Below are 17713 nucleotides of genomic sequence, written 5' to 3' on the forward strand. Positions count from 1 at the left end.
ATATATATTCCCTAACCATCTGATGGGGTAGGGACGGAACACCGGACTGCAGAAATACGGGATCATAAAGTTAGCTCTAATTTACACATTTGGCTACAAGGGTAGGCAGTGAATTCTATACCGATAGACTTTTGAAACAGCCGTGGGTGGGGTTTTAAAGCCGATGTGGGCGGAGCCATGAAACGGCTGTGGGCGGGGTCATGTGACGACTGTGGGCGGGGCCATAAACCGGCTGTGGGCGGGGTCATGTGACGATTGTGGGCGGGGCCATAAAAACGGCTGTGGGCGGGGGGTCATGTGACGATTGTGGGCGGGGCCATAAAAACGGCTGTTGGCGGGAAAGAATAAAAGGCTGGCACTGGGAGAACGGCAGCTAGTCTCTAACTGACAAGCGAACAGTACAGACCTATTGCAGATAGTCTCTAACTGACGTGTAAACAGTACAGACCTATTACTGAATTCTACATTCAGAATGATTAGAAAAGTGATTTTATTTCTATTCCTCAGCCTTTTAATATCAGAGGCGAGGGCACTCCCCATTCCCCTTCGCTACAGGAATGGACTGCAGGAAAAAACAACATTTGGAGCAGAAAAGCGAGAAAATGAGAAGAGTTTTGAGGAGCAGGGCTTAATGAAGGACAGCTTAGGGGCAAAGCGAATCCATTGGGTGAAGCTGCAGCATGAGAATGGATTAGAAAACAATGGAAGAAAGGAGAAAGACATGCAGCATGGAGGAGCAGAGCCTGGAAGGGCACTGCCTGGAGGAGCAGGGCCTGGAAGGGCACTGCCTGGAGGAGCAGGGCCTGGAAGGGCACTGCCTGGAGGTGCAGGGCCTGGAAGGGCACTGCCTGGAGGTGCAGGGCCTGGAAGGGCACAGCATGGAGGAGCAGGGCCTGGAAGGGCACTGCATGGAGGAGCAGGGCCTGGAAGGGCACTGCCTGGAGGAGCAGGGCCTGGAAGGGCACTGCCTGGAGGAGCAGGGCCTGGAAAGGCACTGCCTGGAGGTGCAGGGCCTGGAAGGGCACTGCATGGAGGAGCAGGGCCTGGAAGGGCACTGCCTGGAGGTGCAGGGCCTGGAAGGGCACTGCCTGGAGGTGCAGGGCCTGGAAGGGCACAGCATGGAGGAGCAGGGCCTGGAAGGGCACTGCATGGAGGAGCAGGGCCTGGAAGGGCACTGCCTGGAGGAGCAGGGCCTGGAAGGGCACTGCCTGGAGGAGCAGGGCCTGGAAGGGCACTGCCTGGAGGAGCAGGGCCTGGAAAGGCACTGCCTGGAGGTGCAGGGCCTGGAAGGGCACAGCATGGAGGAGCAGGGCCTGGAAGGGCACTGCATGGAGGAGCAGGGCCTGGAAGGGCACTGCCTGGAGGTGCAGGGCCTGGAAGGTCACTGCATGAAAGAGCAAAGCTGGGACGACAACACTTTGCTACCCCAGAGAACACATATAATAAGGATGACTCTCATGTTATATATTACAATGAAGATCAGCAGGTGGATTATGACCAGAAGAAAACATTCCCAGACAACCACATTAAGGACAGAGGGTGGATCGCAGACAGTGTGGCCTCCCTTACTACGTGGCTGTGGATTGTGGGCTTAGTCTTTGTGATTGTAGTAGTAGTAGGTATTTGCCTTTGCTACAGACTCCTGAATCGCTATGGCGACAATATCCCTCTCAAAGATATGTTTGCTGAGTACCAAAAACAAGACAGTTTTTTGAAAAGGTTAATGTGAATCCACCATAAAATATGGCAAGTATGCCAATTATAAAGACACTATACAGGTAAGTTCAAAAATGAATAGATAGATAGATATTAAATAGTATAGATAGATAGAAATACGTAAGATAGATAGATAGAAATAAATTAGATAGATAGAAATAAATTAGATAAATAGAAATTAGACAGATAGATAGTAGAGATCGACTGATTATCAGCAACATCGATATATAGGGGGCCGATATGCTGGGGTCAGCAGTGTATTAAGGAAAGGGGGGGTCAGCAGTATATTAAGGAAAGGGGAGGTCAGCAATGTATAAGGGGGGGGGTCAGCGATGTATTAAGAGAGGGGGGGTCAGCAGTGTATTAAGGAAAGGGGGGGTCATCACAGTATTAAGAGAAGGAGGCTCAGCAGTGTATTAAGGAAAGGGGAGGTCAGCAGTGTATTAGGGGAAGGGGGGGGTCAGCGCTGTATTAGGGGAAGGGGGGGGGTCAGCGGTGTATTAGGAGAAGGGGGGTCAGCAGTGTATTAAGGAAAGGGGAGGTCAGCAATGTATAAGGGGGGGTCAGCGATGTATTAAGGGAAGGGGGGGTCAGCAGAGTATTAAGAGAGGGGGGGTCAGCAGTGTATTAAGGAAAGGGGAGGTCAGCAATGTATAAGGGGGGGTCAGCGATGTATTAAGAGAAGGGGGGGTCAGCAATGTATAAGGGCGGGGGGGGGTCAGCGATGTATTAAGGGAAGGGGGGGTCAGCAGAATATTAGGAGAAGGGGGGGTCAGCAGTGTATTAGGGGAAGGAGGGGGGGTCTGGCAGTGTATTAGATAGCGGGGAAGGGGGTCAGCAGTGTATTAGATAGCGGGGAAGGGGATCAGCAGTGTATTAGATAGCAAGGAGGGGGGTCAGCAGTGTATTAGATGGCGGGGAGGGGGGTTAGCAGTGTTTTTCGGGGAAGGGCGGGGGTGGTCAGTGTATTAGGGGAAGGGGGGGGTGTTCAGTGTATTAGATAGCGGGGAAGGGAGGGTCAGCAGTGTATTAGATAGTGGGGAAAGGGGTCAGCAGTGTATTAGATAGCGGACAGGGGGGGGCAGCTGGGCTGTTCCTAGAGCCTGTGGCCTCCCAGAGGGGCTGTCCCTGTTGGCTGCGCCACTCTTCCAGCCTCCCCCCCAACAAGGAGTAAGAGAAGGAATAAAAAGAGAGAATACATGGAAGAGAGAGGAAAAGTGGGGGAGGAGCAAAGAAAAAGGGAGAAAGAATAAGAGAAAGAACAAGAAAGCCGGATAGAGAGCGACAGAGATGGAAAAAAAACAGATAGAGAGAGATAAAAGGAGAACAAAGAGAAGGAGTGGTGAATCCTAAAATGTACCATAAGGGGTTTACTGTAAATTCTGTGTGAGTGGTAGAGACCCAGAGAGCGCTAAATGTCCGCTGGTTAGGGGTGCAAATTAATTGCATTGCCTTGGGTGCGGACAACCCACGCTACGCCACTGGGGCTGGTATGAAATTATTTCCAGGGCTGGTTTTTGTTCCCAGTCCGGCCCAGCCCTGCCCACCACAGTGTTCCAGCAAGCCAGCCACCCACAACAGGGTGACACCAAGCCAGCCACCCACCAGAGTGTTCCAGCAAGCCAGCCAGCCACCCACAACAGGGTGACACCAAGCCAGCCACCCACTACAGTGTTCCAGCAAGCCAGCCAGCCACCACAGTGTTCCAGCAAGCAAGCCACCCACCACAGTGTTCCAGCCAGCCAGCCTCCCACAACAGGGAGACACGAAGCCAGCCACCGACTACAGTGTTCCAGCAAGCCAGCCACCCACAACAGGGTGACACCAAGCCAACCACCCACTACAGTGTTCCAGCAAGCAAGCCACCCACCACAGTGTTCCAGCCAGCCACCCACAACAGGGAGACACAAAGCCAGCCACCGACTACAGTGTTCCAGCAAGCCAGCTACCCACAACATTGTGACACCAAGCCAGCCACCCACCACAGTGTTCCAGCAAGCCAGCCACCCTCAACAGGGTGACACCAAGCCAGCCAGCCACCACAGTGTTCCAGCAAGCAAGCCACCCACCACAGTGTTCCAGCCAGCCACCCACAACAGGGAGACACGAAGCCAGCCACCGACTACAGTGTTCCAGCAAGCCAGCCACCCACAACACTGTGACACCAAGCCAGCCACCCACCACAGTGTTCCAGCAAGCCAGCCAGCCACCACAATGTTCCAGCCAGCCACCCACAACAGGGTGACACAAAGCCAGCCATCGACCAAAGTGTTTCAGCAAGCAAGACTGCTGGTCAGGACAAACCGAGTCAGAGTAATGCCTCGTACACACGTGCAGATTGTCGGCCGAAAAGATTTGGCCGACGACCGATCGGCCGATTTTTGGCTTGTTAGTATGATGCTTCCGACAGCCGACAGCGCACCTTCGGCCGAACAGAATCTGTCGTGCAAGCATTAAAATTTTTGTATGCCGACACCAGAACGGCCGATTGTTCGCCAGTCAGTACAGAATTCGGCCGACAGACAGCAGATTTGCAAGACTGGGCATGCTCAGAAAATAAAAAACACACGGAAAGTTAACCATCACATGACATCACTTCTGCAGTCGGCTGTTGTTGGCCGACAATATTCGTGTGCAGTCTTTTGCAGTTTTCAACAGACACGACAGACCTTGGACAAAAGACGGCCGATCGTTCGGCCGACGATCGGTACATGTGTACGGGGCTTAACTACTGATTTTTACATGCCACTTCATTGACAGCAGATGGACAAAAAGGCAATTGGTGTCGAATACAAAAGTGATGCAAGGATCCCCTACGATAACCAGCGACCGGATCTGCGTTCCAGTGGGGCGGAAATGACGTAACCACGCAAAAAAAAAAAAAAAAAAAAAAAAAAAAAAAAAAAAAAAAAAAAAAAAAAAAAAAAAAAAAAAAAAAGGCTCCATAGCTCAGGGGTTAGAGCACTGGTCTTGTAAACCAGGGGTCGCGAGTTCAAATCTCGCTGGGGCCTCCCTGCAAGTGTTTGCGACTGTATCTTACATAGTAACGCAATTAGAATTTGTGCGTGGTTATGTCATTTCCGCCCCACTGGAACGCAGATCCGGTCGCTTATTATCGTAGCGTCCCGGAAGTAGCTGCCAACGAGGGACTCGCGGCCCCTACTGCTTCTGATGCTTGCTTTGCCTTGTTTTAAATGTGAGTACAGTCTTTTTATACTTTAATAAACGGATTAAAAACGGTACTTCACTATATGAGGTCTTCCTTTCTACATGTTATCTGGGAATATCTCCCCATATTGGAGTATGGATTATTATGGTGACCTTGCCTATTGAAGATATTTGACCGCATTGAGAAGTGACATCCAGGGATACTTCCATCTAAAAGCCTAATATTGTGATTCCTAGGAGAGAGGAATATACCTGCAGGGGTATATATCTCTGGTGAGTGCAGGATACATTGGAGGGGTGCATGGTGTTTTTCCCACCCCACACTTATCACCGTTTGAAAATTATTGAATCACCACTGGTTCCAATGAAGCACAGATTTTTTCTTTTTTAAGCACTGTATGGACTGTTTTTGGACTTATTTATATCTAAATTTATTTAACCACTTAAGCCCCGGAGGATTTTCCTGCTAAACGACCAGGGGGTATTTTGCAATTCGGCACTGCGTGACCTTAACGGACAATTGCGCGGTCATGCGACGCTGTACCTAAAAGAATTTGACGTCCTTTTTTTACCACAAACAGAGCTTTCTTTTGGTGGTATTTGATCACCTGTGCGATTTTTACTTTTTGCGCTATAAACAAAAAAAGAGCATCAATTTTGCAAAAATAACAATATTTTTCAAATTTTTTTATATGAAATTCCCCCCAAAAAAAATGTAAAAATCAAAATTTTTTAACATTTTCGGCCAATTTGTTTTATCCTACCTATGTTTGGTAAAAAAAAATCGCAAAAAGCGTATTTTGATTGGTTTGCGCTAAAGTTATCGCGTTTACTAACAAAGGGAAAGATTTTTGTCATTTTTGTTTTTTTTTTAATGCGTAACGGCGGCGATCTGCGATTTTTTTTGCGGTACTGCGACATTGCGGCGGACAGATCGGACCCTTGACTGAAATTTTTGACACTTTTGGGGGTACCAGTGACATTTCTACAGTAATCAGTGCTATATATATGCACTGTTACTGTAAAAATACACTGGTAGTGAAGGGGTTAACTTTATTTGGGAGGGAGGGGCTGTGTGTGTCCCTAGGGGCGTGCTTTCTACTGTGATTGGCTGTGGATTGAGGTGTAAGGACACTGATCAACGGATCTACATACTAGATCCGTCTGATCAGTGTTTTTACACCGAGGAGAATGACAGGTGGCTTGTTTACACAAGCCGCCTGACTTTCTCCCTCTCCCCCGACGATCGCCGAGTGACCGGCGGACATCGGGTCCGCTGGTCATACGCGCGGGGGGGGGGGGGGGTCCGTGACCGCGCGGGAGCGCGCCTCCGCGGGCGCGCGCTCGCTCCCCAGACCCTCCCAGGCTAGTGACGTTAATTAACGTCACTCTGCCTGGTATTGGGCTGACCGCCGCAGTAAATTTACTTGCGGCGGTCGGCAAGCGGTTAATAGTTTTGGTGATTTCACTGGACATCATCACAGTAGCACTTTGTTATTGCCACTTTATTGATTGCACATATCACTTTATATTCACCATTTATGTCTTTGCATTTATTTATATATCATCGTGCAGATTAATTTTTTATCATGGTTTTATATAGATTTATTCACTGTGTTTTTACATCTAATTACACATCATTATATATTTTTTAATCCTTTTCATATATAATTTTTTAAGCCCTTCCATATATATAATTTTAAGATCCCTTCCATATTAGTATTTTTTTACCCTTTAAAAGGCAGCGCCATTTTACCTCGTTTTTACTCTTATACGGTCTGATATAGCCCTTTGGACTATATTTTGGGGTAGGCTGCAGCCTTATTAATATCCATTAGCGCGGAATCTTACCTCTTTTATTTTATGTTTTGCCAAGTGTTTCTGGAAAATGACTTTTTTTTCACACAAAGTAAAAAATGTCATTAAAGTGTCATTTAAATGAGTGCGGGGATACCACATGTGTAAAACTTTTTAGGAGCCTAGCAGCGTACAGGACCCCGAAAACCAATCACCGCCTTCAGGCTTTTGAAGGGCGTAAATTGCTGATTTCACTCCTTACTACCTATCACAGTTTTGGAGGCCCTGAAATGTCAAGATAGCACAAACCCTCCCCAAAATGACCCCTTTTCAGAACGTAGACACCCCAAGATATTAGCTAAGAGGCACGGCGAGTATTTCACAGATCTCATTTGTTACCACATTTTTTTGGGAAAATGAAGAAAGAAGAGGAAAATGTATTTTTTCTTTTCTTTTTTAACCGCTTCCATACAGAGCAGTTATGGCGCTTTTCCACTGCATAGAACCGTACCGGCTCGGCACGCTTTTGTGCTTTTCCACTGCGGTACCGCATGGTATAGGGTCGGAACGGTTCGGTACGGTACGGTATAGGTTTGCTTTTCCACTGCATGGAACCGAACGGTACGGTACGGTACGGCTCTGAAAAAACAGTACCTACTCGATTGTGGTTCCAACAGGTACCAAACTGGTACCATATCCCACAATCCTTTGCATGCAGTCACTACTAGCCACTGATTGGTCAGAGAATCACACCCACCCCGTTGTTATCCCACCCACTTAACTTTAGTACTACTTTAGTGGAAAAGCAAACCTATACCGTACCGTACCGAACCGTTCCGACACTATACCATGCAGAACCGCAGTGGAAAAGCAAACCGGGCCAAGCAGGGCCGAGTAGAGCCGAGCCGGTACTAGCCGGTACTTGCAGTGGAAAAGTGCCATTAGACTCCCTTCCTGCCCAGACCAATTTTCAGCTTTCAGCACTCTCACACTTTGAATGACAATTGCTCAGTCATGCTACACTGTAACCAAACAAAATTTTTATCATTTTTTTCACACAAATAGAGCTTTCTTTTGGTGGTATTTGATCACAACTGGGGTTTTTTTTTTTTTTTCGTGATATAAGCAAAAAAAGAGCAAAAATTTTGCAAAAAAACCCTTTTTTTTAGTTTCTATTATAAAATTTTGCAAAAAATTAATTTTTCTTCATACATTTGGGCCAAAATTTATACTGCTTCATATCTCTGGTAAAATTAACCCAAATTAGTGTATATTATTTAGTCTGTGTGAAAGTTATTGAGTCTAGAAGCTATGGTACCAATTACTGAAAATTGATCACACCAGATGTACTGATGGCCTATCTCCTTTCTTGAGGCCCTGAAATGTTAGGACAGTACAAATACCCCCCAAATGACCCCTTTTTGTAAAGTAGACAGTCCAAGGTATTTAGTAAGAGGCATGGTGAGTTTTTTGAAGTTATAATTTTTTCCCACAATTCTTGAGAAAATGAAGAAAAATTTTTTTTTCTTTTTTTTCCCAAAACGTTGTCAATTTATAAGTTATTTCTAACACATAGCATGTACACAGCAAAAATGACACCCCAAAATTCATTCTGCTACTCCTTCTGAGTATGGTGATACCACATGTGTGAGACTTTTACACAGCCTGGCCACAAAAAGAGACTCCACGTCCAAGTAGCACCATAAGGCGTTTTAGGAGCATAAATACACATAAAACTTTCTTACTACCTATCACACTTTTCAAAGCCCTAGAGCACCAATACAATGGAAAAGTCCACAAAATGACCCCATTTTGGAAAGCAAACACTCCAACGTATATTCTATGAGGCATTATGGGTCCTTTGAACATGTCATTTTTTTCCACAAGTTTTTGGAAAATGTGGGAAAAAAATAAAAACTTTTTTTTTTTTTACACAAAGTTGTCAATTTATAGGATATTCCTAACACATAGCATGTACATAGCAAAAATGACACCCCAAAATACATTCTGCCACTCCTCCTGAGTATGGCAATACCACATGTGTGAGACTTTTTCACAGCCTAGCCATATAGAGGGGCCCAACATCCAAGGAGCATCATCATGCATCCTAGCCACTTGCCTAGGCCTATTTTTGACATTTGGTGTTTACAAGCTAAAATCAGTTGTTTTTGCTAGAAAACTACTTAGAACCCAAAAACATTATATATTTTTTTTAGCAGAGACCCTAGAGAATAAAATGGAGATTATTGCAATATTTTTTATCACACCGTATTTGCGCAGCGGTCTTCCAAACGCAATTTTTTGGGAAAAAATTCACTTTTTTGAATTAAAAAATAAGAAACCAGTAAAGTTAGCGCAATTGTTTTCCATAATGTGAAAAATAATGTTACGTCAAGTAAATAGATACCCAACATGTCATGCTTCAAAATTGCGCATGCTCACAGAATGGTGACAAACTTTGGTACTTAAAAATCCCCATAGGCGACACTTTAAAATTTTCTACAGGTTGCTATCTTAGGGTTACAGAGGAGGTCTAGGGCTCAAATTATTGCTCTTGCTCTAACGATCGCGACGATACCTCACATGTGTAGTTTGAACACTGTTTACATATGTGGGCGGGGTTTCCGTATGCGTTCGCTTCTGTGCGCGAGCTCGCGGGGACAGGGCGCTTTAATTTTTTTTTTTTACTATTTATTTTATTCATTATTTTTTATTTTTACACTGTTTTAAAAAAAAAAAAAAAATGGTCATTTTTATTTCTATTACAAGAAATGTAAACATTACTTGTAATAGAAAAAGGCACGACAGGACCTCTTTTTTGTGAGATCTGGGGTCAAAAAGTCCTCAGATCTCACAAGTACACTAAAAGATAGAAAAAAAAAAAAATAAATAAATAAAATGAAAAAAAAAAAAAAGGGACCTTTAAACTGGTTGCTAGGCAACGACGTTTGCCTTAGCTCCGGTCCTCCAAGACCATAGAGTCGAGTGAGGGCAAGCTTGCCCTCACTCGACATCCTGTCTGTGAGGATCTGGGACCGGATCGTTTTCCCCGCTGCCGGCGGTTCCGGTAAGCGGGGAAAAGGACCAGAATGCGGCGGGAGGGGGGGGGGACCTCTTCCACCACCCCGGAAGGGTGATCCTGCGGCAAATCCGCCACTGGGACCACCCTTATCGGAAAGCCAACCGCCCGCCGTTTAAAAAAATACCAGGGTTATGGCAGCTATCTGCTGCCATAACACCGGTATTTAGGTTTAAACGGAGGACGTATATAAACCTTTTTGGACTTAGACATGGTGGCTGTATGAAGGGTGACAGGTACTCGGGTACTTTGCTGGGCAGGTGACAGGTACTCTGGTACTGATGAGCAAGTGGCAGGTACTCGAGTACTCAGATAGGCAGGTGACAGGTACTCGGGTACTCTTATGGGCAGGTGACAGGCAGGTGATAGGTACTGATGAGTAGTACTGATACTGATAGGTGATACTGATACTGTACTGATGGGTACGGATGATCAGTACTGATACTGATAGGTGATAGGTACTGATGGGTACTGATGAGTACTGATGAGTAGTGATGGTACTGATGAGCAGGTGGCAAGTACTCGGGTACTTCAGGTGTCAGGTACTCTGATGAGCAGGTGGAAGGTACTCGGGTACTCTGATGGGTAGGTGACAGGTACTCGGGTACTCTGATGGGTAGGTGACAGGTACTCGGGTACTCCGATGACGGGTACTCGGGTACTCCGATGACGGGTACTCGGGTACTCTGGTGACGGGTACTCAAAGTACCAGAGTACCTGTCATCAGAGTACCCGAGTACCTGTCATCAGAGTACCCGAGTACCCGTCATCAGAGTACCCGAGTACCCGTCATCAGAGTACCCGAGTACCCGAGTACCTGTCATCAGAGTACCCGAGTACCTGTCATCAGAGTACCCGAGTACCTGTCATCAGAGTACCCATCATCAGAGTACCCGAGTGCCTGTCACCAGCCCATCAGAGTACCTGTCATCAGCCCAACAGAGTACCCGAGTACCTGTCATCAGAGTACCTGATGGGCTGGTGACAGGTACTCGGGTACTTTGATGGGCTAGTGACAGGTGCTTTTTATTGGGGGGGGGGCAATCAGTGTGGTTGGGGTGCACTGTACTTGGTAACTAGCTGTTACCACAATCTCCTCCTCACACAGGATCAGTGTGTGAGGAGGAGAACACGGTGACAGCTAGTTACCTGTTCTCTGATGACATTTGTGACCGGCTGTGATTGGACACAGCCGGTCACGTGATAAAGAGCCAATTTCATTGGCTCTTTACCTAGATCGGGGATGGGCTCTGTCCGAGGGACGAGCCTCGTCCCCGATCGCCGCGCTGCGCTGCCCCGGGGGAGCGCATTAAGAAAGGAACGAGCGGCTCGCGCTGGAGCCGCTCATGTGATCGGCTGTGATTGACATAGCCGATCACGTGGTAAACAGCCAATTTTATTGGCTGTTTACCTTGATCGGGGTTGGGCTCAGTCCGAGGGACGAGCCTCACCCCCGATCGCCGCAGTAGCGGGGTGATCCGGGCGACGTCATATGACGGCGGCCCGGATCGCTAAAGCCATCTTGCCGACGTCATTTTACAATGACTCAGTATTGAAGTGGTTAAATTTTCAAAACTTTGTGACAAAAAGCTAGATCTGCAAAATACCATGCCTCTTGGCAAATACCTTGGGGTGTCTACTTTCCGAAAAGGGTTAATTTTCCTGAAACTTGTGGAACAATCTAAAATATTTTATGGCCTCAACATGCCTCGCAGCAAATAGCTTGGAGTATCTACTTTCCAAAAAGGGGTAATTTGAGGGGGGGTTTTGCTATCTTGACATTTCAGGGCATCCGAAACTGTGATAGGCAGTGAGGAAGTGAAATAAGCAATTTACGCCCTTTGAAATCCTGAAGGCAGAGATTGGTTTTTCGGGCACCCATACGCGGCTAGGCTCCAAAAAAGTTTCTCACATGTGGTATCCCTGTACTTGGGAAGCAGAAGAATGTATTTTGGGGTGAAATTCCACATATACCCAAGGCATGTGTATATGCATGCAATATATCATTTTAGTGACAACTATGTGTAAAAAATATATATAGATTTTTTTGGCATTTGTTTTGTCACTTGTGACAAAAAAATGAAATATTCAATGGGCTCAACATTCCTCCCAGCAAATTCCTTGGGGTGTCTACTTTCCAAAAAGGGGTAATTTGGGGGTACTGCCCTGGCATTTTAGCACCTCAAGAAATGACAAAAATTTAGTTTATTGGATATATTCTATTACACAAAATAGAAAATATCATTTTTTTTTTTCAAAATGTTCGGGTCTTCTTTTGTTTGCAAAAAAAAATAAAAATCCCAGTGGTGATCAAATACCACCAAAAGAAAGCTCTATTTGTGGGGAAAAAAAGGACACCAAACTTAGTTTGGGTACAGCATTACATGACCACGCAATTACCAGTTAAAGCACGCAGTGTCAAATTGCATAAAGTGCTCTGGTCAGGAAGAGGGGGGGAAACCTTCCGGAGGTCAAGTGGTTTGGACTGAATGAAAGTCCATGCAGATACATATGCTTGCTCTCCATGACTGTTTCTTCCTTTAGAACAGGGGTGGGGAACCTTTTTCTGCCAAGGGCCATTTGGGTATTTATAAAACCATTCGGGGGCCGTACAAAATTATCACCTTAAAAATTAGCCTGTTATATTTGGTCAAACATTTAATTAACTCACCCCTAATGTAATGGCTGGAACTGCTTCTCTTTGGTGAGGTGTGTGATGTTAGCTGGTATTGATGGTGTTGCTACTCGCAACAGGTTTTTCAGGTTTGCGTCGGTCAGTGTGGAGCGCAGTCGACTTTTTTGTGGTGGTAAGTTTTGAAAAGAACTGCTGGCAGGTACTGCTGGTGGGTATAGCTGGCTGGTACTGCTGTGGGTACTGCTGGCTCAGGCTGGTACTGCTGGCTTGTACTGTGCTGTGAGTACTGCTGGATGGTACTGCTGGCTCAGGCTGATACTGCTGTGGGTACTGCTGGCTGGTACTGCCAGGGGTATTGCTGACTCAGGCTGGTACTGTGCTGTAGGTACTGCTGGCTGGTACTGCTGTGGGTACTGCTGGCTCAGGCTGGTACTAATGGCTGGTACTGTGCTGTGGGTACTGCTGGCTGGTACTGCTGGCTCAGGCGGGTACTGCTGTGGGTACTGCTGGCTCAGGCTGGTACTGCTGGCATGTACTGCTGGCTGGTATTGCTGTGGGTACTGCTGGCTGGTACTGTGCTGTAGGTACTGCTGGCTGGTACTGTGCTGTAGGTACTGCTGACTCTGGCTGGGACTGCGGACTTTGGCTGGTACTGCTGGCTCTGGCTAGTACTGCTGGTTCTGCTGTGGGTACTGCTGGTTCTGGCTGGTACTGCTGTGTGTACTGCTGGTACTGCTGTGAGTACTGCTGGCTCTGGCTGGTACTGCTGGTTCTGGCTGATACTGCTGTGTGTGCTGCTGGCGGGAAATACTGGCTAGGAGAAGTGTAGCAGCGCAACGCTGGAGGAAGAGGTGATGTTTCCTGTATTGGTCACAGGCGGAGTGCATTTGATATCACTCCACCTGTGACTCACTCAGACTGTCAAAACGGAGCAGGAACTATACAGGAAGCATCGGCTCCATTCTGACAGATCAGCTGAGAGACAGACTCAGCTGCATGGGGAGCCGGACCAGATGACTTCGGGGGCCGCATACGGCCCCCGAACCGTAGGTTCCCCACCCCTGCTTTAGAAAGTTTAAGTGTTAGAAAAATGATGCATATAAAGGATATTTTAGTGTGGATTTTGAATGAAACAATATAATGCAGCATAGAAAATAAAGGGCAGATTAAACAAATACTGGAATGATAAAAATCAAGATGAAACCTCTGTCTCTAAAGAATAAAGCGCATCCCATTAGGACAGCATATCCCCTGGGATACAGGCCCAGGTGTGTATACTCTAAAGTCAAATCATATCAAGGGAAAACATTTAAGAAATTTAGTTTACCAAACTCATTACAGCACTTTGTGTAATTAAACCAATATTATAAAAATCTCTAAATAATTGCTGTATTACATGCTGTTCATTCTCACTCATTCACTATGAGATTTGTTTTCTGTATTCTGCAAAAAACCTGGTTGATCCTGCTGCTCTCTATCGCCACCTTCTGCTCATGTCTTCAATTCAGCTATGGATTTTGCAGCTGTGGTGTCAACTCTGCACTTGCTTAGTTTCCAGTGAGTTTCTATGCTGACCATTTCCTCCCTATCACATCTGGGCAGCCCATGTGACTATGGAGTCACACATGTGGGTGTATACACAGTGTTAAATGACAGCCCACTCCCTCCCTCCTCCTTCATGTCCACTAACCTGCTAAACACAATGTGGGCAGGATATTACATGTAGATTAATGAAGGCTTTATCTCCCTCCTATTCTAAGACACAGGCTGGAGGGGCAAGACGCAACCTGTGACTGGCAGAAATCCGCCCACACCATGTTATTGCTGAAACTGAAACTCATTGTTGTGTTCCTCAAACCATTCTTGAACCATGCCTGCAGTGTGGTAGGGTGCGTTATCCTGCTGAAAGAGGCCACTGCCATCACGGAATACCATTTCCATGAAGGGATGTAATTGGTCAGTAACAATGTTAAGGTAGTGATGTGTGTCAAGTATAATCTGCATGAATGGAAAGACTCAAGGTTTCCCAGCAGAACATTGCCCAAAGCATCACACTGCATCCGCTGGCTAGCCTTCTTTCTGTACTGTCTCCTGATGCCATCTCTTCACCAGGTATACAATGCTCCCAGCCATCCACATGATGTAAAAGAAAACATGACCAGACCACCTTCTTCCATTGCTCCGTGGTCCAGTATAGATGCTCACTTGCCCATTGTAGACGCATTTGGCTGTGGACATGGGTCAACCCTGACCGGTATGCGGCTACGCAGCCCCATACACAAATTGTGATGCCCATTTTTTCTGCTTTCAACACATTAACTTTAGAGACAACATGTTTACTTTCTACCTATTCCACCCCACCAACTTTCTGATGCCATTGTAAAGAGATAATCAATGTTATCCACTTAAGGTGGTTCTAAAGTCTTTACGTTTCTTTTTTTACCTTAATGCATTCTCTGCAGAAATGTAAAAAAAACCTTCTGTGCAAGATGATCCCCCTCATACTTACCTGAGCCTGATCTCAATCCAGTGCTGTGCCTGAGAGCAGCAGCTCTCCTTACTTTCTTCCCTCTTCACAAGGCAGACAGATAGCAGTGGCAGCCATTGGTTCCTGCTGCTGTCAATCAAATACTGTGATGAGGGAATGTGGGGTGTTGCTGAGCCATGCTGTTTGTGTCTATAGACGCAAGCAGTGAAGCTTGGGATGGAACCTACATGAGTGCCCCCAAAGGAAGCGGCTTCCTATGGGGGCACTTGCCGAAGAGGAGGAGCCAGGAGCGCCAGTGGGGGACACCAGAACAGGAGCATGGGCTGCTCTGTGCAAAACCAATGCACAGAGCAGGTAAGTATACCATGCTTGTTATTTACAAAAACAAACAAAAACAAAACATGAAGGTTTACAATCACTTTGCATGTAACTGGTCATAAAGTGATGGCTGATTGGTGTATTTACACTATATTGTCAAAAGTATTGGGACACCTGGCTTTAGACACGCATGAACTTTAATGGCATCCCAGTATTAGTCCGTAGGGTTCAATATTGAGTTGGCCCACCCTTTGCAGCTATAACAGCTTCAACTCTTCTGGAAGGCTGTCCACAAGGTTTAGGAGTGTGTCTATGGGAATGTTTGACCATTCTTCCAGAAGTACATTTGTGAGGTCTGCAACTGATGTGGACGAGAAGGCCTGGCTCACAGTCTCTGCTCTAATTCATCCCAAAGGTGTTCTATCGGGTTGAGGTCAGGACTCATACCAAGACATTTTGGGCAATTTCATGCTACCAACTTTGTGGGAACAGTTTGTGGATGGCCCTTCCTGTTCCATGACTGCGCACCAGTGCACAAAGCAAGGTCCATAAAGACATGGATGAGCGAGTTTTGGGTGGAGGAACTTGACTGGTCTGCACAGAGACCTGACCTCAATCTGACAGAACACCTTTGGGATAAATTAGAGCAGAGACTGCAAGCCAGGCCTTCTCGTCCACATCAATGTCTGACCTCACAAATGCACTTCTGGAAGAATGGTCAAACATTCCCCGGCCTAGACACACTCCTAAACCTTGTGGACAGCCTTCCCTGAAGAGCTGAAGCTGTTATAGCTGCAAATAGTGGGCCAACTCAATATTGAACCCTACGGACTAAGACTGGGATGCCATTAAAGTTCATGTGTGTGTAAAGTCAGGTGTCCCAATACTTTTGACAATATAGTGAATCATCAACTAAGACCACCTACCTGTGGATTCAAAATGACTGCGGACTAATAAAATCCAAAGAAATCCTGTCGCTGTGAAAGACTCCACTGCAGATGGATCTACAAATGCCATCATGAGCTTTGTTAGTGAGATCTCCTGATGAACTACAGGTACCAGCATGTCCTACAAGCAGCCCAAACCAACCATACAACTTTTCAAAAGGATACGAGTAAGATTTGCTCCATTGGTCCTCCATGACGGTCATTTGCAGTGACTCAGTAGTGGGGTGTAAAGTTTCTTTCATCCACATTCATAAAGATTTTCACAACTCCAAGGAAGAGCAATGGACTGAATGTGTATTCATCTCCTTCCCTGTCAATGTGGTCTCAGGGCAGGTTGAGGTATATTAACCACATCCCGCCCGCCCTATAGCAGATTGACGGCAGGAATGTGGTTGTATTATCCCGACCGGATGTCATATAACGGCGGCAGGATAATACGCTCTGCACGCCCTCCGGGGGCGCACAGATCGGCGATCGGTGATGCGAGGTGTCGCATCTCCGATCTCGGTAAAGAGCCTACTGACGTAGGCTCTTTACCATGTGACCAGCCGTGTCCAATCACGGCTGGTCACATAGTAAACAGGAAGAGCCGTTGATCGGCTTTCCTTAAGTTCGTGCCTGACAGGCACGAGTAAAGGAGCGCCGATCGGCGGCTCCCCTGACGGGGGGGGGGGGGTCGGAACTGGTAATCAGATCATTGATTACCAGTGCAGACCCTCGGGGGGGGGGGGGGTGCCACTAGAACCACCAGGGATGCCCACCCTTGACCCCAGGGATGCCCACCAGGGATGGCAATCAGGGCTCATTAGTACCCATCAGTGTCGCCCACCAGTGCCGCCTATCAGTGCCGATCAGTGCTGCCTATCATTGCCCATCAGTGCCACCTATCAGTGCTCATTAGTACCCATCAGTGCCACCTATCAGTGCCCATCAATGCCGCCTATCTGTGCCCAGCAGTGCCACCTATCAGTGCCCACCAATGCTGCATATCAGTGCTACCTATCAGTGCCACATAGTGCCTATCAGTGCCACCTATCAGTGCCACCCCATCAGTGACTCCTCATCAGTGCCAGTCAGTGCAGTCTCATCAGTGCAGGAAAAAACCTATTTATTTACAAAATTGTATAACATAAACAAAAAAACTTATTTTTTTTCAAACTTTTCGGTCATTTTTTTATTTGTTTAGCAAAAAAGAAAAAACCTTGCGGTGATCAAATACCACCAAAAGAAAGCTCTATTTGTGGGGGGAAAATGACATACATTTGGTTTAGGTACAGTGTTGCATGACCGCGCAATTGTCATTTAAAATGCAACAGCGCTAAAAGGGGAAAATTGGCCTGGGCAGGAAGGGGGTGAAATTGCCCGGTATTGAAGTGGTTAAGTGACAGAAGGGGTCAGCAATGCTACTAAAGGTGTAAATGAGGCTGATAATGGGATGGGGGGGGGGGGCTAGGTCAATAATGTGTAAAGGAAGGGGTGAATCAGCACTAATCCTTTAGAATGGTGAAGAAACCAATCAAGATGAATAAATAAACAGATAAAGATGTCAAATAATCAATAACACA

The sequence above is a fragment of the Pelophylax lessonae genome, assembly GCF_965119305.1.
Source record: "Pelophylax lessonae genome assembly, chromosome: 2".
NCBI classification, from domain to species: Eukaryota; Metazoa; Chordata; class Amphibia; order Anura; family Ranidae; genus Pelophylax; species Pelophylax lessonae.